This window comes from Lethenteron reissneri, chromosome 70, assembly GCF_015708825.2.
Source record: "Lethenteron reissneri isolate LAM-NWPU_2019-01 chromosome 70, ASM1570882v1, whole genome shotgun sequence".
In the NCBI taxonomy this organism is placed as follows: Eukaryota; Metazoa; Chordata; class Hyperoartia; order Petromyzontiformes; family Petromyzontidae; genus Lethenteron; species Lethenteron reissneri.
The window spans coordinates 3,075,533-3,099,096 of NC_083848.1; the positions used below are offsets into that span (position 1 = coordinate 3,075,533).

The 23,564-nt window shown below is 52.0% G+C and overlaps 1 long non-coding RNA gene across 1 annotated transcript; it reads left to right on the forward strand.

Annotated features, from left to right (window-relative positions):
* The first annotated feature begins 1 nt into the window (after position 1).
* On the forward strand, positions 2 to 22,561 carry LOC133360955 (uncharacterized). Its single transcript, XR_009757319.1, has 3 exons — positions 2 to 109; positions 19,848 to 19,937; positions 22,423 to 22,561. It is a non-coding gene; the product is annotated as an uncharacterized LOC133360955 (long non-coding RNA).
* The last annotated feature ends 1,003 nt before the right edge of the window (positions 22,562 to 23,564 follow it).

A 23,564-nucleotide genomic window follows, 5' to 3' on the forward strand; every position in this document is an offset into this window, starting at 1 on the left:
AACAACACGTGACGTCATCCTCCCCCCAACAACACGTGACGTCACGGGCCGACTCGCGCGCAATCTTCTGCGTGCGTCTGTGGCGTCTCCAGTCGTCGCGTCTCCTCAGGTGAAGCGGCGGATTCAGCGTGGATTTTAATTTTTCGTTAATTTTTTTTCGCGTTAATCTTCGCTCGTTTTTTTTTGTTCACCGCACGAGCGAACGTGCTTTTGCTTCGTTGGTTTTTCGTGCGCGTTCGTTTTTTTTTTGCTCGTCACCTCGGCGTTTTCGTTTGATTGAAATCGTTCCGAGGGTCAACCACCCCCTATGCCTGGCCGTCCCTACCCGGCGCGGTGGACCGTGACAGGCGAGACGGTTAGGAAAGTGCGAAGGCTTCGGCCTTCCCGCCCCCTCTACCCGCCGTCGGTGGCGATGGTTGCTAATATTTTTTGTTGTTGTTTGTTCGCTCGTTGCTTTTAAAAGTGCAATTGTTGCATTCTGCTGCTGCTGCTGTGGTGGCGGTGGTGGTGGTGGCGCGTTGCACGCTCGGCTCGCGTTTCTCATTTAATGCCGCTTTGTGATCGTGTCGAGTGAGAATCATTGTTACACATGGGGGTGCGGGGGGGGGTCGGGGGGGTGTGTGGGGGGGGTCGGGGGGGTGGTGGGGGGGGTCGGGGGGTGGTGGGGGGGGTCGGGGGGGTGGGGGGGGGGTGGTGGGGGGGGGGTGGGGGGGGGGGGGGGGGGGTGGTGGGGGGGGTGGGGGGTGGTGGGGGGGGGTGGGGGGTGGGGGGGGTGGTGGGGGGGGTGGTGGGGGGGTGGTGGGGGGTGTGTGGGGGGGGGGGTGGTGGGGGGTGTGTGGGGGGGTCGGGGGGGGGTGTGGGGGGGGGTGGTGGTGGGTGTGTGGGGGGGGGTCGGGGGGATGGTTGTGGGGGGGTGCGGGGGGGTGTGGGGGGGGTGTGGGGGGTGGTGCGGGGGGATGGTGGGGGGGTCGGGGGGGGTGGGGGGGGGTCGGGGGGTGGTGGTGGTGGGGGGTGATGCGTATGCTGGTGGTGGTGCAGGTGGTGCTGGTGGTGGTGCTGGTGGTGCGTGTGGTGGTGCTGGTGGTGCTGGTGGTGGTGGTGATAGTGAACGACATCCATCGTAGAGACGACAGCTACAGAATCCGCTTTAGAAGCCCGCTGCTGGATTTCGTGACTGTGCATGGCTTCCTCTCTGATTCTCTCGGCAAAGTCACCCAGACAGACACAAAATTAACCCGTAAAAACAAAGTTTTTCACTCTAAATCCTTTATATGCGTGGCGGCTAGAGTCCTCTCGTCCTCTGGCTTGAGATGGCTGCCACCTATGGGTCAGATGATTGCAATTGCACCATTAAGCAATTGGTAATTAAATATAAAAAAAAAATTACCAAAAAAGTGTAAAATTTTGGAATTTTTTTTCACGAAAATACATCGTCACGCACAACGAAGTCTGTGTGCAAAATGTCAGCTCGATTGGATCACGGGAAGTGGGTTAAAAAACGACCGAAAGATTTGCACGGTCGTAAGCGCGCAAGCAAGCAAGCGAGTGAACTTAATATAAAGGATTTAAAAATCATCGCTTCTCCCTACATCCCGTGGCATCATCACGGGCCACGCGTGGCAGCGATCCCAACACCTTGACGCTGTTCCACAGCCGTGGGGAACGTCAGGCCGTATGAGGCCCGCGAAATCATTTGGGTCTGGCCCTGCCAAGGCAACCGCATGACTGGAAATTCAAGAAATCTCGGAGCAAACCTGGAAAAGCAGTTGCGAGTAGCAGCAACATCATCATCAATACCAGCTAACATCATCAATACCAGCTAACATCATCATCAATACCAGCTAACATCATCATCAATATCATCATCAACACCAGCTAACATCATCATCAATACCAGCTAACATCATCATCAACACCAGCTAACATCATCATCATCAACACCAGCTAACAACATCATCAACACCAGCTAACATCATCATCAACACCAGCTAACATCATCATCAACACCAGCTAACATCATCATCAATACCAGCTAACATCATCATCAACACCAGCTAACATCATCATCAATACACTAACATCATCACACCAGCTAACATCATCATCAACACCAGCTAACATCATCATCAACACCAGCTAACATCATCATCAACACCAGCTAACATCATCATCAACACCAGCTAACATCATCATCAACACCAGCTAACATCATCATCAACACCAGCTAACATCATCATCAACACCAGCTAACATCATCATCAACACCAGCTAACATCATCATCAACACCAGCTAACATCATCATCAACACCAGCTAACAACATCATCAACACCAGCTAACATCATCATCAACACCAGCTAACATCATCATCAACACCAGCTAACATCATCATCAACACCAGCTAACATCATCATCAACACCAGCTAACAACATCATCAACACCAGCTAACATCATCATCAACACCAGCTAACATCATCATCAACACCAGCTAACATCATCATCAACACCAGCTAACATCATCATCAACACCAGCTAACATCATCATCAACACCAGCTAACATCATCATCAACACCAGCTAACATCATCATCAATACCAGCTAACAACATCATCAACACCAGCTAACATCATCATCAATACCAGCTAACATCATCATCAACACCAGCTAACATCATCATCAATACCAGCTAACATCATCATCAACACCAGCTAACAACATCATCAACACCAGCTAACAACATCATCAACACCAGCTAACAACATCATCAACACCAGTTAACATCATCATCAATACCAGCTAACATCATCATCAATACCAGCTAACATCATCATCAACACCAGCTAACAACATCATCTTCAACACCAGCTAACAACATCATCAATACCAGCTAGCATCATCATCAACACCAGCTAACATCATCATCAACACCAGCTAACAACATCATCAACACCAGCTAACATCATCATCAACACCAGCTAACATCATCATCAACACCAGCTAACATCATCATCAATACCAGCTAGCATCATCATCAATACCAACTAACATCATCATCAACACCAGCTGACATCATCATCAACACCAGCTAACATCATCATCAACACCAGCTAACATCATCATCAATACCAGCTAACATCATCATCACACCAGCTAACATCATCATCAACACCAGCTAACATCATCATCAACACCAGCTAACATCATCATCAACACCAGCTAACATCATCATCAACACCAGCTAACATCATCATCAACACCAGCTAACATCATCATCAACACCAGCTAACATCATCATCAACACCAGCTACCGAAGAAAATGTTTGACCAAATATAACAACGAGCTAATTTTTAAGTTGGTAATTTTGTACGCCACGCGAATGATGTTGTACATATCCAAATGGCCCGAGCGGGCGGGCGGGCAGGCTGGGGTTCCGATGTTTCAATTTAGATTTTACGCTTTTGTTACTGCAGGAACCCCATTACTTCTCTGCTGATTCTTTCGGTAAAGTCACGTAGGTAGAAGAAAACATAACCAACGAACACATTCTTGCGGAGGGAGCTGGTAGGAACGTTGGGTTGCTCGGTCAATGGCCTGCAGGGTCAACGGCCAGGGCGTGGTGTATTCCGCAAATATGGCCGACTGTGAGGGCGGGCACAAGCCGGCGTGAGTAGGTGAAACGTTGAGTTTTATAAGGGCACCACGGGGTGACCAGCCCCTCCCCACCCAGCCCCACCCCTCCCCACCCAGCCCCTCCCTCCCCACCCAGCCCCTCCCCACCCTCCCCTCCCCACCCAGCCCCACCCTCCCCACCCAGCCCCTCCCTCCCCACCCAGCCCCTCCCCACCCTCCCCACCCAGCCCCTCCCTCCCCCTCCCCACCCTCCACTCCCCACCCAGCCCCACCCAGCCCCACCCTCCCCTCCCCCACCCTCCCCACCCAACCCCTCCCCACCCAGCCCCTCCCTGCACGACGGACACAATAATCCCCTGTGGGCTGGTGTAACCAGGAGGTTCCTACCAGTATAAACCTGACGTGTTCCTCACCGACAAGCGTTTTCTTCTATGACATGTTGTTTCATATCTACGTGACTTTACCGAAAGAACAGGAGAGTATAGGACACCTTGGTCCCGTCGCGGATGATGTTGATAGCTTCTCGACAAAGTGTTGCGTCGTTGTCGGTTTAACACTACGTAGGCTTTCGCGACCTCTAGCGGGCACGAAGCTGAGGTCGCAACCGGGTACCCGATACCCGGCTACCCGTACCCAGCCGGGTACGGGTAGCCGTTTGCGACCCTGGTGCGGCCGGGTACGGGTAGGCCGTGAGTCACTGGTGAGTTGCCGTTTGTCACTCATTTCCCAACGTCTTGTCTCTTCTCACAATTCAAGTTCCTAGAATCAACCCACCCGCGCCTGCAACATGGCTTCATCCCAGAGGTCGCAATCAGGTACCCGATACCCGTACCCTACCCGTACCCGGTCGGGTACGGGTAGGGTATGGGTACGGCCGGGTACGGGTACGGGTAGGGTAGGGTAGGGTACGGGTAGACCGTGAGTCACTGGCGAGTCACCGTTTGTCACTCATTTCCCAACGTCTTGTCTCTTCTCACAATTCAAGTTTCTAGAATCAACCCACCCGCGCCTGCAACATGGCTTCATCCCAGAGGTCGCAATCGGGTACCCGATACCCGTACCCTACCCATACTCGGTCGGGTACGGGTAGGGTACGGGTAGGGTACGGGTACCCGTTTGCGACGCTGGTGCGGCCGGGTACGGGTAAGGAATCAAAACCCGTTTGCGACCTCTGGCACGAAGCTGGCTGTAATTCATCTTGATTTGAGGCTTTCGTGACTGCAGGAATTCACACTCTTTGGGTGTGATTGCTGGCGACACGTCGCAACTCTGATTGTGAATGTTGTGGCTTGGCTCTCTGACACACAACCGGTGTGCTGTATTAGTGTACTAGTATACTACACTATACACTACACTATACACTAGTGCTGTACTAGTATACTACACTATACACTACACTATACACTACACTATACACTAGTGCAGTACTAGTATACCACACTATACACTAGTGCAGTACTAGTATACTACACTATACACTAGTGCAGTACTAGTATACTACACTATACACTAGTGCAGTACTAGTATACTACACTATACACCATACAATACACTACACTATACACTAGTGCCGTACTAGTGGTGTACTAGTATATACTGCACTATACACTACACTATACGCTATACTATACACTAGTGCTGTACTAGTACACTATACACTACACTATACACTAGTGCTGTACTAGTATACTACACTATACACTACACTACACACTAGTGCTGTACTAGTATACTACACTATACACTACACTATACACTACACTACACACTAGTGCTGTACTAGTGACGAATTGTCTACGTTCTGTTTACGTGACAACCGTCACTAGTTGGTGGTGGCGGGTTTAACGACACAACATTTATAGTTTGACGCGATCTAACCCCCAAAAAACCTCGATAATGGATCATCGTCGCGTGGAAATTCAAAGCAGCAGCGGCAGCGAAATTCCTCTCGACCAAGACATCCGTTTAGAGCTAAACCAAAAAACTTAGCCCCTTTGCAGCAGACGAAATATTCACTCGATTAGCGCGGGTGGCTGCGTGTGGCGGCGAAAAAAAATACGCGTAACGTGCAGTGTGCGTGCACGTATTATGACAGGCGCGATTATTGTCGATGTGGGAATGGGAAAAAAATCCAGGCGACCACCACGGGAAGAGAGAGAGAGAGAGACACGCAAACTGCAAATATGCAGCAGCAGGCATCGTCAGGGTTGGGGTCGAACCCACGACCTCCTGTGCACCAGGCGAGGTAGTCAACATCTCATAGCCACCGTGATGATAATGATGATGATGATAAGAGAGACACACGCAAACTCTAAATATGCAGCAGCAGGCGTCAGGGTCGAACTCACGACCTCCTGCGTACTTGGTGAGGTAGTTAACATCTCCTAGCCACCGTGATGATGATGAGAGAGACACGCAAACTCTAAATATGCAGCAGCAGGCGTCGTCAGGGTCAGGATCGAACCCACGACCTCCTGCACACCAGGCGAGGTAGTCAACATCTCATAGCCACCGTGATGATGATGATGAGGGAGAGAGAGACGCAAACTCCAAATATGCAGCAGCAGGCGTCAGGGTCGAACCCACGACCTCCTGCGTACCAGGCGAGGTAGTTGACATCTCATAGCCATCGTGATGATGATGAGAGAGACACACAAAGTCCAAATATGCAGCAGGCATCGTCAGGGTCAGGATCGATCCCACGACCTCCCGCATACCAGGCGAGGTAGTTAACATCTCGGCAAGCAGCAGGCATCGTCAGGGTCAGGATCGATCCCACGACTTCCCGCATACCAGGCGAGGTAGTTAACATCTCGGCAAGCAGCAGGCATCGTCAGGGTCCGGATCGAACCCACGACCTCCTGCGTACCAGGCGAGGTAGTTAACATCTCGGCAAACAGCAGGCATCGTCAGGGTCAGGATCGATCCCACGACCTCCCGCATACCAGGCGAGGTAGTTAACATCTCGGCAAGCAGCAGGCATCGTCAGGGTCCGGATCGAACCCACGACCTCCTGCGTACCAGGCGAGGTAGTTAACATCTCGGCAAGCAGCAGGCATCGTCAGGGTCAGGATCGATCCCACGACCTCCCGCATACCAGGCGAGGTAGTTAACATCTCGGCAAGCAGCAGGCATCGTCAGGGTCAGGATCGATCCCACGACCTCCCGCATACCAGGCGAGGTAGTTAACATCTCGGCAAGCAGCAGGCATCGTCAGGGTCAGGATCGATCCCACGACCTCCCGCATACCAGGCGAGGTAGTTAACATCTCGGCAAACAGCAGGCATCGTCAGGGTCAGGATCGATCCCACGACCTCCCGCATACCAGGCGAGGTAGTTAACATCTCGGCAAACAGCAGGCATCGTCAGGGTCAGGATCGAACCCACGACCTCCTGCGTACCAGGCGAGGTAGTTAACATCTCGGCAAGCAGCAGGCATCGTCAGGGTCCGGATCGAACCCACGACCTCCCGCGTACCAGGCGAGGTAGTTAACATCTCGGCAAACAGCAGGCATCGTCAGGGTCAGGATCGATCCCACGACCTCCCGCGTACCAGGCGGGTGGTGGCGATGTCAACATTGCTCATTTCACGTCGCTTGGAGCATCACGATGAGACGACGGATAAAATAAAAAGGACCCCTTTTTGGATCGACTTAGAATCGCGGTCTTTTATCTCGACTGCAGGAGGAATCCGATTTGCTGTAAAGCTCTTCGCTTTTTGCACAGATTCCCAGTCGGCATAGAGCCGTCAAAGCCGTACGTAGGGTTTACCCCGTTTTCTTGTGAAGGGAAATTAGAGTTTTCAGGTCCAATAGGCCTTACGGCCGTTTCAATACGGGCACAACTAAAATAACGTGTGTCTGTGTGTTTGTGTTTCTCTCGCTTGCGATGGGACTTTGTTGTGGGATGAACGTTGAGATTGATAAGGAGCACGGGGTGACCAGTGAGGTCTGAGTTGGTCTGTAGTAAGGTAGGGCACTGATCAGGGGTTGACAGGTATGTTGTAGTGTAGTGTATAGTGTAGTGTATAGTGTAGTGTATAGTGTAGTGTATAGTAGTGTATAGTGTAGTGTATAGTAGTGTATAGTGTAGTGTATAGTAGTGTATAGTGTAGTGTATAGTAGTGTAAAGTGTATGGTGTAGTGTATAGTAGTGTATAGTAGTGTATAGTACAGTGTATAGTAGTGTAGAGTGTAGTGTATAGTGTAGTGTATAGTGCAGTGTATAGTGCAGTGTATAGTATAGTGTATAGTTTAGTGTATAGTAGTGTATAGTATAGTGTATAGTGTAGTGTATAGTGTGTGTGTTCGTGTGTGCGTGTGTGCTCGTGCGTGTGTGTGTTCGTGTGTGCGTGTGTGTGTGCGTGTGTGTGCGCGTGTGCGTGCGTGTGTGCGTGTGTGTGTGCGCGTGTGCATGTGTGTGTGCATCAGTCGTCAGAAGCTGACGATGACTGCTGCTGGATGATGAAGGCCTCGCCAATCTCGGGCCCGTTCCATTCCCGTGGCACTTAACCCCCATCCAAGTGTCACTAATACACCACCACACCACCACAGCACAGCCCCACCACACCACACCACCACCACACCACCACACACTACCACAGCACCACAGCCCCACCACAGCGGTGTTAAATAGAGCCGTGGTCACTCCACTGCTGGATGAGGGCCGCCTCCTTCCCCCCTCCCCCGCACACCGTATCGGGCACATGGGATCGATGAAAACAATAAAAGGTTAGTTTGTTTTTTTGGGGGCGGTTGGATCGCGTTAATGTGAACGTGTCATTTTCTGCGGTTCTTTCGGTAAAGTCACAAAAAATAATAAAGTGAGAAAAAATATCACGACGTTTTCGTTTTTATTTTTTCTCACTTAATTTTTTCTTTGTTATAATTTTTTTTTCTCTACCTCCGTGACTTTACCGAAAGAACCGTGGAATCTGAATCCCCGCAGTCGCGGACGTCTCAAGTCGACATCGAACGCGAACGGTTCACGTCACGTCCATGTCCTCGTCAATCATATTTGTTCGCGATCGCCCCCCCCCGCCACCCGCTGTGGTGGCGGTGGTGGCGGTGGTGGCGGTGGTTGTGGGGTGATGCCTGCGGTGGCGGCGGTGGTGGCGGTGGTGGCGGTGGTTGTGGGGTGATGCCTGCGGTGGCGGCGGTGGTGGCGGTGGTGGCGGTGGTGGTGGTGGTGGTGGGGTGACGCCTGCGGTGGCGGTGGTGGCGGTGGTGGTGGTTGTGGGGTGATGCTTGCGGTGGTGGCGGTGGTGGTGGTGGTGGTGGTGGGGTGACGCCTGCGGTGGCGGTGGTGGCGGTGGTGGCGGTGGTGGTTGTGGGGTGATGCTTGCGGTGGTGGCGGTGGTGGTGGTGGTGGTGGCGGTGGTGGTGGTTGTGGGGTGACGCCTGCGGTGGTGGCGGTGGTGGTGGGGTGATGCTGGCGGTGGTGGTGGTTGTGGGGTGATGCCTGCGGTGGTGGCGGTGGTGGTGGTTGTGGGGTGATGCTTGCGGTGGTGGCGGTGGTGGTGGTTGTGGGGTGACGCCTGCGGTGGTGGCGGTGGCGGTGGTGGTGGTTGTGGGGTGACGCCAGCGGTGGTGGTGGCGGTTGTTTGTTTGTTGTTGTAGTACAGAGTTGGACTGATAACTTTAATCTAAATTGTCTTGTGGTTGTTGTTATTGTTTGACTTGCATCACACTGGGATTTTTGCACGCGGCGTTGAAACGCGTTGTTTTTTTCTGGAAGACTTTGCCGTTTTTTCCTGAATTTTTCTGTTTGCGTGTTGTCACTTTAAGATGTTTTCTTGTTCACGTTTTTGTTTCGTTGCGGTTGCATCCGAGCCAAGAGCCCCGCATGGCTCACAGGGCTATCTATCTATGTGAAAGGGAAATTTGTGATTATGTGTGTCTGTTCAAAATGTTTAGCGTACTTCCCGACGTGCAACCAACTTGAAATTTGCCATGTGGGTACTTTACAGACTGTACACCGTGGTTGTGGGGTGACGCCTGCGGTGGTGGCGGTGGTGGTGGCGGTGGTGGTGGTTGTGGGGTGACGCTTGCGGTGGTGGCGGTGGTGGTGGTTGTGGGGTGACGCCTGCGGTGGTGGCGGTGGTGGTGGCGGTGGTGGCGGTGGTGGTGGTTGTGGTGGTTGTGGGGTGACGCTTGCGGTGGTGGCGGTGGTGGTGGTTGTGGGGTGACGCCTGCGGTGGTGGCGGTGGTGGTGGTTGTGGGGTGACGCCTGCGGTGGTGGCGGTGGTGGTGGGGGGTGAGCTCAATAATGCATATTTTTGCACAGCAATTGAGCTGTGACGTCACATCTGTCACGTGACCCGCGCGTGTGGAAGCGTAACGCGTTGTAGTGTAGCGGGTAGCGCACTGTGTGTGAGTGGGGAGCGGTGGTGCAGTGGTTAGCGCACTGTGAGTGTGAGTGGGGGGAGTGGTGGTGCAGTGGTTAGCGCTACGAACCCGGCGACCCGAGTTCGAATCCCGCTCACGGCCACCACCGGTGACGATTATTTCAACCGGTCCTGGGCCTCCCCTAGGTCGACTCGGCCTCAAAACGAGTAACTGGTGTGGTGTGTGAACATCGCCACTGAGGAGACAAAGGCTTCGATTCCCGCTCACGGCCACCAATACCGGCTGGGTGACTGGCTGGGTGGGTGGGTGAGTTGGTGGGTGAGTGGCTGGGTGAGTGGCTGGGTGGGTGAGTGAGTGGGTGAGTGGGTGGGTGAGTGAGTGAGTGGGTGGCTGAGTGGGTGAGTGGGTGAGTGAGTGAGTGGGTGGGTGAGTGAGTGGGTGGCTGGGTGGGTGACTGGCTGGGTGGGTGGGTGAGTTGGTGGGTGAGTGATTGGGTGGGTGGGTGGCTGGGTGGGTGACTGGCTGGGTGGCTGGGTGAGTTTGTGGGTGAGTGAGTGGGTGGGTGGGTGGGTGGCTGGGTGGGTGGGTGAGTGAGTGAGTGGCTGGTGGGAGGCTGGGTGGGTGTTGGGTGGGAGGCTGGGTGGCTGGGTGGCTGGGTGTTGGGTGGGAGGCTGGGTGGCTGGGTGGCTGGGTGGGTGGGTGGCTGGGTGGCTGGGTGGGTGGGTGGCTGGGTGGGTGGGAGGCTGGGTGGCTGGGTGAGCCGTCGGTCAATATCCCCGCAGGGTATACTGGACGTGGTGTGCGGGGCGGGGTGTGCGAGTGTGAGTGGGGAGCGGTAGTGTAGCGTGAACCCGGTGACCCGAGTTCGATTCCCGCTCACGGCCACCAACACCGGTGACGATTATCTCAACCGAGTCCTGGGCCTCCCCTAGGTCGACTCGGCCTCAACATCGCACACTGGGGAGACAAAGGCGGTCGGGCGTGGTTGCTGGCTACCCACCCCCTCGTGTGCCACAGCGCCGGTAGCCTTCATAGGTGCTCGCGAACAGCACTTGCCCCTACAGCCTGTTAAGGCTACACGGGGGATCTTTGTCTGTGTATAGGTGCTGCTGCTACTCGCTACTAACAGCACTTGCCCCTACAGCCTGTTAAGGCTACACGGGGGATCTTTGTCTTTGTTGGAGTGTGTGGGGTGGTGGTGGTGGCGTAGTGGTTTCGCGCTGCGCTACGAACCCCGCAGAATTACCTTAAGACCGTTGGAATACTTTATGCCAGAAAAAGTGTGTGATCAGTGCAATGCATCGTTATGCGTCACGATTTTTTGTCTGGGTGGTTCGTGTTATATTTTTTTGTATTGATTATGGACATTTCTACCCCCGCAAACTTTGCTTTTGTGAGCAGGCCTTTGCGTGAAGGAATGAAAGAGAAATTCTCCCGTTTTTCACGTTGAAAAAACAGTAAAACCGTGGATTGCGAGTAATTTGGTCTGCGAGTGTTTTGCAAGTTGACTTTTAATTAAATGTTAATTTGATAAACGAGCGAGGGGTCTTGCGATACGAGTCGTACGCGTATACGCTTTGTCTGCCATGCGTCACGTGATCACAGCTGATGTACCAGTGCTTTGGATTGCAAACTCGTTTCCGGAACGAACTATGCTCGCAATCCAAGGTTCTACTGTAGCTACATTTCAAAGTGTCGTTGTCCTGGTCACAAAAGCAAAGTTTGTGGGGGGGGGGATTTAAAACGCAACTTTCTGTACTTTGGAGGCATACGCAATTAGGACATAACACTTACTACCAGAGGTCGCAACCGGGTACCCGATACCCGTACCCTACCCGATGGCCGGGTACGGGTATCCGGGTAGGTACGGGTACGGGTAGGCCGTGAGTCACTGGTGAGTCACCGTTTGTCACTCATTTCGGGTAGGGTACGGGTACGGGTAGGGAATGGCTACCCGTACCCGGCCGGGTACGGGTAGCCGGGTACCCGTTTGCGACCCTGGTGCGGCCGGGTACGGGTAGGCCGTGAGTCACTGGTGAGTCACCGTTTGTCACTCATTTCGGGTAGGGTACGGGTAGGGAACGGCTACCCGTACCCGGCCGGGTACGGGTAGCCGTTTGCGACCCTGGTGCGGCCGGGTACGGGTAAGGAATCAAAACCCGTTTGCGACCTCTGCTTTCTACCCAGGGACACATTCTATTTCTACTGTTACACAGAGCAATGGATGGCGTTGTCTTTGAAGCTGACTGGCCTACACCAAGATAGCAGCAGTAGCAGCAGCAGCAGCAGCAGCCCTCTCTCTGACCAAGTCTCACCACCGGTGTTAGTAGACCAATGAACAACGCCAATGGGCGTGCGAGCGCTGTGTGTGTGCGAGCGCTGTGTGTGTGCGAGCGCTGTGTGTGTGCGAGCGCTGTGTGTGTGTGAGCGCTGTGTATAACGCCATTGTTTGAGCTATCAATCTTTGGCTCTTTCGGTAAAAGTAATGTATAAAGATAAAATAATAAATTATAAATAATAGCATACTACGACGTTTCGATTGCAACACAAGCAATAATCGTCATCAGGTATAAATGAAATAGCAACAAAATTTTAACCAGAAAACTATAGACAGACACGCAAGCAGACATATCACCAAGATACACAGAGAGAGAGTAACACAGGCACAGAGAGGGGTGATCGTCTCTGTGGCGAGGCCTTAAATAGACAGAGGGGAGCGGGGGCGGAGAGAGGGAGGGGGCAGAGAAAAAATTAGCATGCCCCCTCCCTCTCTTCGCCCCCCCCCCTCTCTATATTTAAGGCCTCGTCACAGAGACGATCTCCCTCTCTGTGCCGATATGTGTTCTCTCTCTGTGTGCCTGTGTGTTGCTCTCTCTCTCTCTCTCTGTGTCTTTGTGATGTCTGTCTGCTTGTATGTCTGTCTAGTTTTCTGGTTAGATTTTTGTTGCTATTTTTTTTATACCTGACGATGATTGCTTGTGTTGCAATCGAAACGTCGTAGTATGCAATTATTTAATTTATTATTTTTTCTTTATACGTGACTTTACCGAAAGAACCAAAGATGAGTTTCTGCAGTCACGAAAGCTCCAAATTAAGTTTGAGATGTTGTTTGCGAGGGCCAGGTCGTTTCTAAGAGCTGTTTCGCTCGGTTGTGCCTTACACCACCTGCTCAAATGAACGTCATTCTCTCCCGAAGCCTGATCACTTTTTTTATACTCATTGACATGTACGTTTTGTCTCTAACCCCCCCTCCCTCTCGCTGCCTCCGCCCCCCCTCTGTCTATTTAAGGCCACCCCACAGAGACGATCACCCCTCTCTGTGCCTGTGTTGCCCGCTCTGTGTATCTTGGTGATATCTGTCTGCTTATATGTCTGTCTATAGTTTTTTCCGGTTAGATTTTATGTCGCCATTTCATTATACCTGATGATGATTGCTTGTGCTGCGATCGAAACGTCGTATGCTATTATTTAATTTATTATTATATTTTTTATACGTGACTTTACCGAAAGAACCAAAGAATAATTCCTGCAGTCACGAAAGCTCCAAAGTTCAGATCAAATGAACATCGTTTAGTTGCGGTGTGGAGTTTCGATGAGTATGGGTCTCTCTCTCTGTGGGTCTCTACGCTTTTCTACGAGTCTCTGGATCTCAGTGGGTCAATGAGTCTCTCTCAATGAGTGTGGGTCTCTGTGGGTCTCTGTGTGGGTCTATGTGGGTCTCTGTGAGTCTCTGCGTGTCTCTGTGGGTCTCTCTGGGTCTATGTGTGGGTCTATGTGGGTCTCTGGGTCTCTGTGTGGGTCTATGTGGGTCTCTGTGGGTCTCTCTGTGGGTCACTGTGTGTCTCTGTGGGTCACTGTGTGTCTCTGTGTGTCTCTGTGGGTCTCTGTGGGTCACTGTGTGTCTCTGTGGGTCTATGTGTGGGTCTATGTGTGGGTCTCTGTGGGTCTCTCTGTGGGTCACTGTGTGTCTCTGGGTCTCTGTGGGTCACTGTGTGTCTCTGTTTGTCTCTGTGGGTCTCTGTGGGTCACTGTGGGTCTATGGTTGTCTCTGTGGGTCTCTGTGGGTCTCTGTGGGTCTCTGTGGGTCACTGTGTGTCTCTGTGGGTCTCTGTGGGTCTCTTGTGGGTCTCTGTGGGTCTCTGTGTGTCTCTGTGGGTCTCTGTTGGTCTCTGTGTCTCTGTGTGTCTCTGTGGTTCTCTGTGGTTCTCTGTGGGTCTCTGTGTGTCTGTGTGGTTCTCTGTGGTTCTCTGTGGGTCTCTGTGTGTCTGTGTGGGTCTCTGTGGTTCTCTGGTTCTCTGTGGGTCTTTGTGGGTCTCTGTGTGTCTCTGTGGGTCACTGTGTGTTTCTGTGGGTCTCTGTGTGTCTATGTGTGGGTCTTTGTGGGTCTGTGTGGTTCTCTGTGGGTCTCTGTGTGTCTCTGTGGGTCACTGTGTGTTTCTGTGGGTGTCTGTGTGTCTATGTGGGTCTCTGTGGGTCTCTGTGGGTCTCTGTGTGTCTATGTGGGTCTCTGTGGGTCTCTGTGGGTCTCTGTGGGTCTCTGTGGGTCTGTATGAAGGTGGCTTTGGGGAGCGTGTGTGTGTCGTGCGGGGAGCGAGAGAAATAGAGGGGAGAGAGTGAGAGGACGTGAGTCGCCTACAAATATCTATCCCTCTTTTCCGCTTGACTCGCTCTCTCTCTGTCTCTCACTCGCTCTCCCTCCGTGTCTCTCTATCTCGCGCGATCGCCGTGTCTCTCTCTGTGCGTCCCGACCGTGCGTCTCGGTCACGCTTCTCCGTCCTGCGGGGCCGACTGTCGTCCTGAGCAGCAGCCCCCCCTCCCCCGCGACACGAATGTTGCGTGTTAATTTTTAGTTAAATTAGCGGGCGAAGCGGAGACAATTAAAATAGATAAATAATATATCACCCGCCGCCGCTAAATGACATGCAGCTGAGCGAGTCGGCCGTCCGTGTGCGCCCGCACACGCGTGTGTGCCCCCGCACACGCGTGTGCCCCCGCACACGCGTGTGCCCCACCCCTCCGTGCGCCTCTCTGCGCTGGTTCGTCTGAGAGGCGACCGACGGCCACCGTCACCTCGACGGTCCCTCCACCGGAAAGACAAGCGTCTGAATGAACAGGTCTGTCGGAAAGACAGCGTCTGAATGAACAGGTCTGTCGGAAAGACAGCGTCCGAATGAACAGGTCTGTCGGAAAGACAGCGTCCTGAAGGAACAGGTCTGTCGTAAAGCAGCATCTGATGAACAGGTCTGTCGGAAAGACAGCGTCTGAATGAACAGGTCTGTCGGAAAGACAGCGTCTGAATGAACAGGTCTGTCGGAAAGACAGCGTCCGAATGAACAGGTCTGTCGGAAAGACAGCGTCTGAATGAACAGGTCTGTCGGAAAGACAGCGTCTGAATGAACAGGTCTGTCGGGAAAGACAGCGTCTGAATGAACAGGTCTGTCGGAAAGACAGCGTCTGAATGACAGGTCTGTCGGAAAGACAGCGTCGAATGAACAGGTCTGTCGGAAAGACAGCGTCTGAATGAACAGGTCTGTCGGAAAAGACAGCGTCTGAATGAACAGGTCTGTCGGAAAGACAGCGTCTGAATGAACAGGTCTGTCGGAAAGACAGCGTCTGAATGAACAGGTCTGTCGGAAAGACAGCGTCTGAATGAACAGGTCTGTCGGAAAGACAGCGTCTGAATGAACAGGTCTGTCGGAAAGACAGCGTCTGAATGAACAGGTCTGTGGAAAGACAGCGTCGAATAAAACAGGTCTGTCGGAAAGACAGCGTCTGAATGAACAGGTCTGTCGGAAAGACAGCGTCTGAATGAACAGGTCTGTCGGAAAGACAGCGTCTGAATGAACAGGTCTGTCGGAAAGACAGCGTCTGAATGAACAGGTCTGTCGGAAAGACAGCGTCTGAATGAACAGGTCTGTCGGAAAGACAGCGTCTGAATGAACAGGTCTGTCGGAAAGACAGCGTCTGAATGAACAGGTCTGTCGGGAAAGACAGCGTCTGAATGAACAGGTCTGTCGGAAAGACAGCGTCTGAATGAACAGGTCTGTCGGAAAGACAGCGTCTGAATGAACAGGTCTGTCGGAAAGACAGCGTCTGAATGAACAGGTCTGTCGGAAAGACAGCGTCTGAATGAACAGGTCTGTCGGAAAGACAGCGTCTGAATGAACAGGTCTGTGGGAAAGACAGCGTCTGAATGAACAGGTCTGTGGGAAAGACAGCGTCTGAATGAACAGGTCTGTCGGAAAGACAGCGTCTGAATGAACAGGTCTGTCGGAAGACAGACAGATCCTGAATCAGCAACAGTCTGTCGGAAAGACAGCGGTCCTGAATGACAGGTCTGTCGGAAAGACAGCGGTCTGAATGAACAGGTGTCTGTCGGAAAGAACAGCGTCCTGAAATGAACAGGTCCTGTGCGGGAAAGACGAGAGCGTCTGACGATGAACAGGTCTGTCGGGAAAGACAGGTCTGCCTGAATGCAACAGGTCTGTCGGAAAGACAGCGGTCTGAATGAACAGGTCTGTCGGAAAGGACAGCGTCTGAAATGAACAGGTCTGTCCGGAAATGACAGCGTCCTGAATCAAACGGTGCTGTCCGGAAAGACAGCGTCCTGACATGAACAGGTCGTGTCGGAAGACAGCGTCTGAATGAACAGGTCTGTCGGAAAGACAGCGTCTGAATGAACAGGTCTGTCGGAAGACAGCGTCTGAATGAACCAGGTCCTGTCGGAAAGACAGCGTCTGAATGAACAGGGTCTGTCGGAAAGACAGCGTCGAATGAACAGGTCTGTCGGAAAGACAGCGTCTGAATGAACAGGTCTGTCGGAAAGACAGCGTCTGAATGAACAGGTCTGTCGGAAAGACAGCGTCTGAATGAGCAGGTCTGTCGGAAAGACAGCGTCTGAATGAACAGGTCGTCGGAAAGACAGCGTCCGAATGAACAGGTCTGTCGGAAAAGACAGCGTCCGAATGAACAGGTCTGTCGGAAAGACAGCGTCTGAATGAACAGGTCTGTCGGAAAGACAGCGTCCGAATGAACAGGTCTGTCGGAAAGACAGCGTCTGAATGAGCAGGTCTGTCGGAAAGACAGCGTCTGAATGAACAGGTCTGTCGGAAAGACAGCGTCTGAATGAACAGGTCTGTCGGAAAGACAGCGTCCGAATGAACAGGTCTGTCGGAAAGACAGCGTCTGAATGAACAGGTCTGTCGGAAAGACAGCGTCCGAATGAACAGGTCTGTCGGAAAGACAGCGTCTGAATGAGTCTTTTGAGTAAGTCTTTCCGAAAGCCCTGTTCTTCACCTGAGGACGGCTGCTTGCGTTGTGGGCGAAACGTCGTGAGAAATATTTTACCAAAATTTATTTTATTATTTTATTATTTCTCTTCTACGTGACTTTACCGAAAGAACCAAGAAGATGAATCCCCCCAGTCACGAAAGCTTTAAATCGAAATTTATCCTTGGATTTAACCCTCCTCTCTCTCCTCTGTCACGTGGCGTGCGCGATGACCACCACCACCACAACAACCACCACCACAACCACCATCACAACCACCACCACAACCACCACCACAACCACCATCACAACCACCATCACAACCACCACCACAACCACCACCACAACCACCACCACAACCACCACCACAACCACCACCACAACCACCATCACAACCACCATCACAACCACCATCACAACCACCACCACAACCACCACCACAACCACCACCACAACCACCACCACAACCACCACCACAACCACCACCACAACCACCCCACAACCACCCCACAACCACCACCACAACCACCACCACAACCACCATCACAACCACCACCATCACAACCACCATCACAACCACCACCACAACCACCACCACAACCACCACCACAACCACCACCACAACCACCACCACAACCACCACCACACCACAATCACCACCACAATCACCACACCATCACAACCACCACCACCATCACAACCACCATCACAACCACCACCACCACCACCACAACCACCACCACAACCACCACCACCATCACAACAACCACCACCACCACAACCACCACCACAACCACCACCACAACCACCACCACCACAACCACCACCACCACAACCACCACCACCACAACCACCACCACCATCACAACCACCATCACAACCCACCACCACAACCACCACCACAACCACCACCACAACCACCACCACAACCACCATCACAACCACCATCACAACCACCATCACAACCACCACCACAACCACCACCACAACCACCACCACAACCACCACCACAACCACCACCACAACCACCACCACAACCACCCCACAACCACCACCACAACCACCACCACAACCACCATCACAAACCACCACCATCACAACCACCATCACACCACCACCACAACCACCACACAACCACCACCACAACCACCACCACAACCACCACCACAACCACCACCACCACCACAATCACCACCACAATCACCACCACCATCACAACCACCACCACCATCACAACCACCATCACAACCACCACCACCACCACCACAACCACCACCACAACCACCACCACCATCACAACAACCACCACCACCACAACCACCACCACAACCACCACCACAACCACCACCACCACAACCACCACCACCACAACCACCACCACCACAACCACCACCACCATCACAACCACCATCACAACCACAACCACAACCACCACCACCATCACAACCACCATCACAACCACCATCACAACCACCACCACAACCACCACCACCACCACAACCACCACCACAACCACCACCACCACAACCATCACAACCACCATCACAACCACCATCACAACCACCATCACAACCACCACCACAACAACCACCACCACAACCACCACCACAACCACCACCACAACCACCACAACAACCACCACCACCACAACCACCACAACCACCACGTGACTTTTCTTTCGTGTTGTGCGCGGTGCTTTCAGCGCCACAGCGCGTGGATTTGTAGCGTTTGTTTTCATTTGCGTTGCCGGTGACTTTGTGTATTCGTTCTAGATTTGAAGCTTTCGTGGCTGCGAGAATTCATACGCTTAGCTTTTTCGGTAAAGTCACCACGTATGAAAAAAAAAATGAAATTAAAATTCATAAATAAAATTTAAAAAAATCACGACGACGTTTCGGAGGCAACACGAGTCTCTGTCATCAGTAGGGACAGTCACGGCAAGATTTGCTGCATCAAGTGAGGCAATAATTCAAGATGTAATCCCTTAAAAGCGAGTTGAGAGGGGGGGGGCTCATCAGAATGTGGTAGCCAATGAATGGAAAGTATCGGGAGAGAGGGGCCATTCATTGGCTACCACATTCTGATGAGCCCCCCCCCCTCTCTCCTCCCCCCTTCAACTCGCTTTTAAGGGATTACATCTTGAATCATTGCCTCACTTGATGCAGCTAATCTGGCTGTGACTGTCCCACCTGATGACGGACACTTGTGTTGCCTCCGAAACGTCTTGATTTTATTTTATTATTTTTTATTAATTTTGATGTTTTACCTACGTGACTTTACCGAAAACACCTAAGAATATGATTCCTTGCAGTCACGAAAGCTTCAAGTCTAGAATTCTTAAATACCAGTTCAGGGGGAAGAGAGGGGGGGGAGCTTATCAGAATGTGGTAGCCAATGGATGGAACGTATCGGGAGTGGGGGGGGGGGCGGGTCTAAAAAAGATCACGAGGTATAAACGTGGACGTGTGTTTCATATCGACATCGCCTTCAGTGCTGTTGCTGCTGCTGCTGGTGGCAATGAAAGTTGTTTAGAAGTCAAAGTCTCTCTCTGTGTGTCTCTCCTCTGTCTCTCCTCTTCTTTTCCACCGATTGTTGATCAGCGTCAGCGCCAGCGCTCGCGATGAATCCGCTCTACAGTCCAACGGCTCCCGGCACTGTCTACAGCAACTCGCAAGGCATGGGATACGCGGGTGAGCTGTGCGCTGTCTGTCTGTGTGTGTGGTATGTGTGCTGTGTGTACGTAACCTGTGTGTGTGTTGTGTGCTGTGTGTGTGTGTGCTGTGTGTACGTAACCTGTGTGTGTGTACGTGCTGTGTGTACGTAACCTGTGTGTGTGTACGTGCTGTGTGTACGTAACCTGTGTGTGTGTATGTGCTGTGTGTGTGCGCTGTGTGTACGTACCTGTGTGTGTGTGTGTGCTGTGTGTACGTACCTGTGTGTGTGTGTGTGCTGTGTGTACGTAACCTGTGTGTGTGTTGTGTGCTGTGTGTACTTACCTGTGTGTGTGTTGTGTGCTGTGTGTACGTACCTGTGTGTGTGTTGTGTGCTGTGTGTACGTACCTGTGTGTGTGTGTGCTGTGTGTGTGTGCTGTGTGTGTGTGTACGTAACCTGTGTGTGTGTACGTGCTGTGTGTACGTAACCTATGTGTGTGCTGTGTGTACGTAACCTGTGTGCTGTGTGTGTGCTGTGTGTGCTGTGTGTACGTACCTGTGTGTGTGTGTGTGCTGTGTGTACGTACCTGTGCTGTGTGTGTGTGCTGTGTGTGCTGTGTGTACGTACCTGTGCTGTGTGTGTGTGCTGTGTGTGCTGTGTGTACGTAACCTGTGTGTGCTGTGTGCTGTGTGTGTGTTGTGTGCTGTGTGTACGTAACCTGTGTGTGTGTGTGATGTGTGTACGTAACCTGTGTGTGCTGTGTGTGCTGTGTGTACGTACCTGTGTATGCTGTGTGCTGTGTGTACGTACCTGTGTGTGTGTTGTGTGCTGTGTGTACGTAACCTGTGTGCTGTGTGTGTGTGCTGTGTGTACGTAACCTGTGTGCTGTGTGTGTGTGCTGTGTGTATGTAACCTGTGTGTGTGTGTGCTGTGTGTGTGCTGTATGTACGTAACCTGTGTGTGTGTGCTGTGTGTACGTAACCTGTGTGCTTTGTGTGTGTGTGCTGTGTGTATGTAACCTGTGTGTGTGTGTGCTGTGTGTTTACGTAACCTGTGTGTGTGTGGTGTGTTTACGTAACCTGTGTGTGCTGTGTGCTGTGTGTATGTAACCTGTGTGTGTGTGCTGTGTGTGTGCTGTGTGTGTGCTGTGTGTATGTGTGTGTGCTCTATGTGTGTGCTCTATGTGTATGTGTGTGCTGTACGTGTGCTCTGTGTGTGCTGTGTGTGTGTGTATGTATGTGTGTGTGTGTGCTGTGTGTACGTAACCTGTGTATGTGTGGTGTGTGTACGTAACCTGTGTGTGTGTGTGGTGTGTGTGTGCTCTATGTGTGAGCTCTATGTGTGTGTGTATGTATGTGTATGTGCTCTATGTGTGTGTGCGCTATGTGCTGTGTGCTGTGTGTGTGTGTGCTGTGTGTGTACTGTGTGTGTGTGCTGTGTGTGTGCTGCAGGCTATGTATATATATATGTATGTGTGCTGTGTGTGTGTGCTGTGTGTGTATGTGCTCTGTGTGTGTGTGCTGTATGTGTGTGCTGTATGTATGTGTGTGTTGTGTGTGTATGTGCTGTGTGTGTGTACTGTGTGTGTACTGTGTGTGTGTGCTGTGTGTGTGTGTGTGCTGTGTGTGTGCTGTGTGTGTGTGTGCTCTATGTGTGTGCTATGTGTGAGCTCTGTGTGTGTGTATGTATGTGTATGTGCTCTATGTGTGTGGTGTGTGTGCTCTATATGCTGTGTGTGTGCTGTGTGTATGTGTGTGTGTGTGTGCTGTGTGTATGTGTGTGCTGTGTGTGTGCTGCAGGCTATGTTTATAGATGTATGTGTGTGTGTGTACTGTGTGTGTGCTGTGTGTGTGTGCTGCAGGCTATGTATATATATGTATGTGCTGTATGTGTACTGTGTGTGTGCTATGTGTGTACTGTGTGTGTGCTGTGTGTGTACTGTGTGTGTGCTGCAGGCTATGCCCCAGGCTATGCCGCTGCTGCTGCAGGATATGTATATATATGTATGTGCTATGTGTGTGTGTGCTGCAGGCTATGTATATATATGTATGTGTATATGCTGTGTGCTGTGTGTGTGCTGCAGGCTATGTATATATATGTATGTGTATATGCTGTGTGCTGTGTGTGTGCTGCAGGCTATGTATATATATGTGTGTGTGTATGCTGTGTGCTGTGTGTGTGCTGCAGGCTATGTATATATATATATGTATGTGTATATGCTGTGTGCTGTGTGTGTGCTGCAGGCTATGTATATATATATATGTATGTGTATATGCTGTGTGCTGTGTGTGTGCTGCAGGCTATGTATATATATGTGTGTGTGTATGCTGTGTGCTGTGTGTGTGCTGCAGGCTATGTATATATATGTGTGTGCTGGGTGTGTACTGTGTGTGTACTGTGTGTGTGTGCTATGTGTGTGTACTGTGTGTGTGTGCTATGTGTGTGTGTGCTGCAGGCTATGTATATATATGTATGTGCTGTGTGTGTACTGTGTGTGTGTGCTATGTGTGTGTGTGCTGCAGGCTATGCCCCAGGCTACGCCGCTGCTGCTGCAGGATATCCCCCAGGAGTGTTCCCCCCAGCGGGGGTCAACTTTCCGTCGGGTGAGCCGTTACAGCCCAGTACCACCACCACCACAACCACCACCACCTTCACCACCACCACAACCACCTTCACCACCACCACTATAGCCACCACCTTCACCACCACATTCACCACCACCACCACCTTCACCACCACCACCACCACCACCTTCACCACCACCACCTTCACCACCACCATAGCCATCACTACCACCACCACAACCATAGCCACCACCACCACCTTCACCACCACCTTCACCCACCACTACCACCACCTTCACCACCACCATAGCCATCACTACCACCACTACCTTCACCACCACATTCACCACCACCTTCACCACCACCATCACCACCACCTTCACCACCACCACCTTCACCACCACCACCACAACCATAGCCACCACCACCTTCACCACCACCAACTTCACCACCATAGCCATCACTACCACCACCACCACCATCACCACCACCTTCACCACCACCACCTTCACCACCACCACCACCACCTTCACCACCACCACCTTCACCACCACTCACCACCACCTTCACCACCACCACCTTCACCACCACCATAGCCGTCACTACCACCACCATAGCTGTCACTACCACCTCTACCACCACCACCACCATAGCCGTCACTACCACCACCATAGCTATCACTACCACCTCTACCACCACCACCATAGCCATCACTACCACCACCACCACATTCACCACCACCATCGCCATCACTACCACCTCTACCACCACCACCATAGCCATCACTACCACCACCACCACATTCACCACCATCGACATCACTACCACCTCTACCACCATCATTGTCATCACTGCCATAGCCATCACTACCCTAAGAATTACCTGTTTGATGTTTACAATTTTATAACACTTTAAAAATCACTCGCTACTATACAGTTTGGTGACGAGTGGGTGCGGAAGGAGTTGTGGGGGTGGGGGGGGACAGGTTGGGGTGGAGGTTATATTAATTTCAGGAAACCAGCGGTTGAAAGGGTTCAGAAAACCAGCGGTTAAAAGGGTTCAGAAAACCAGCGGTTGAAAGGGTTCAGAAAACCAGCGGT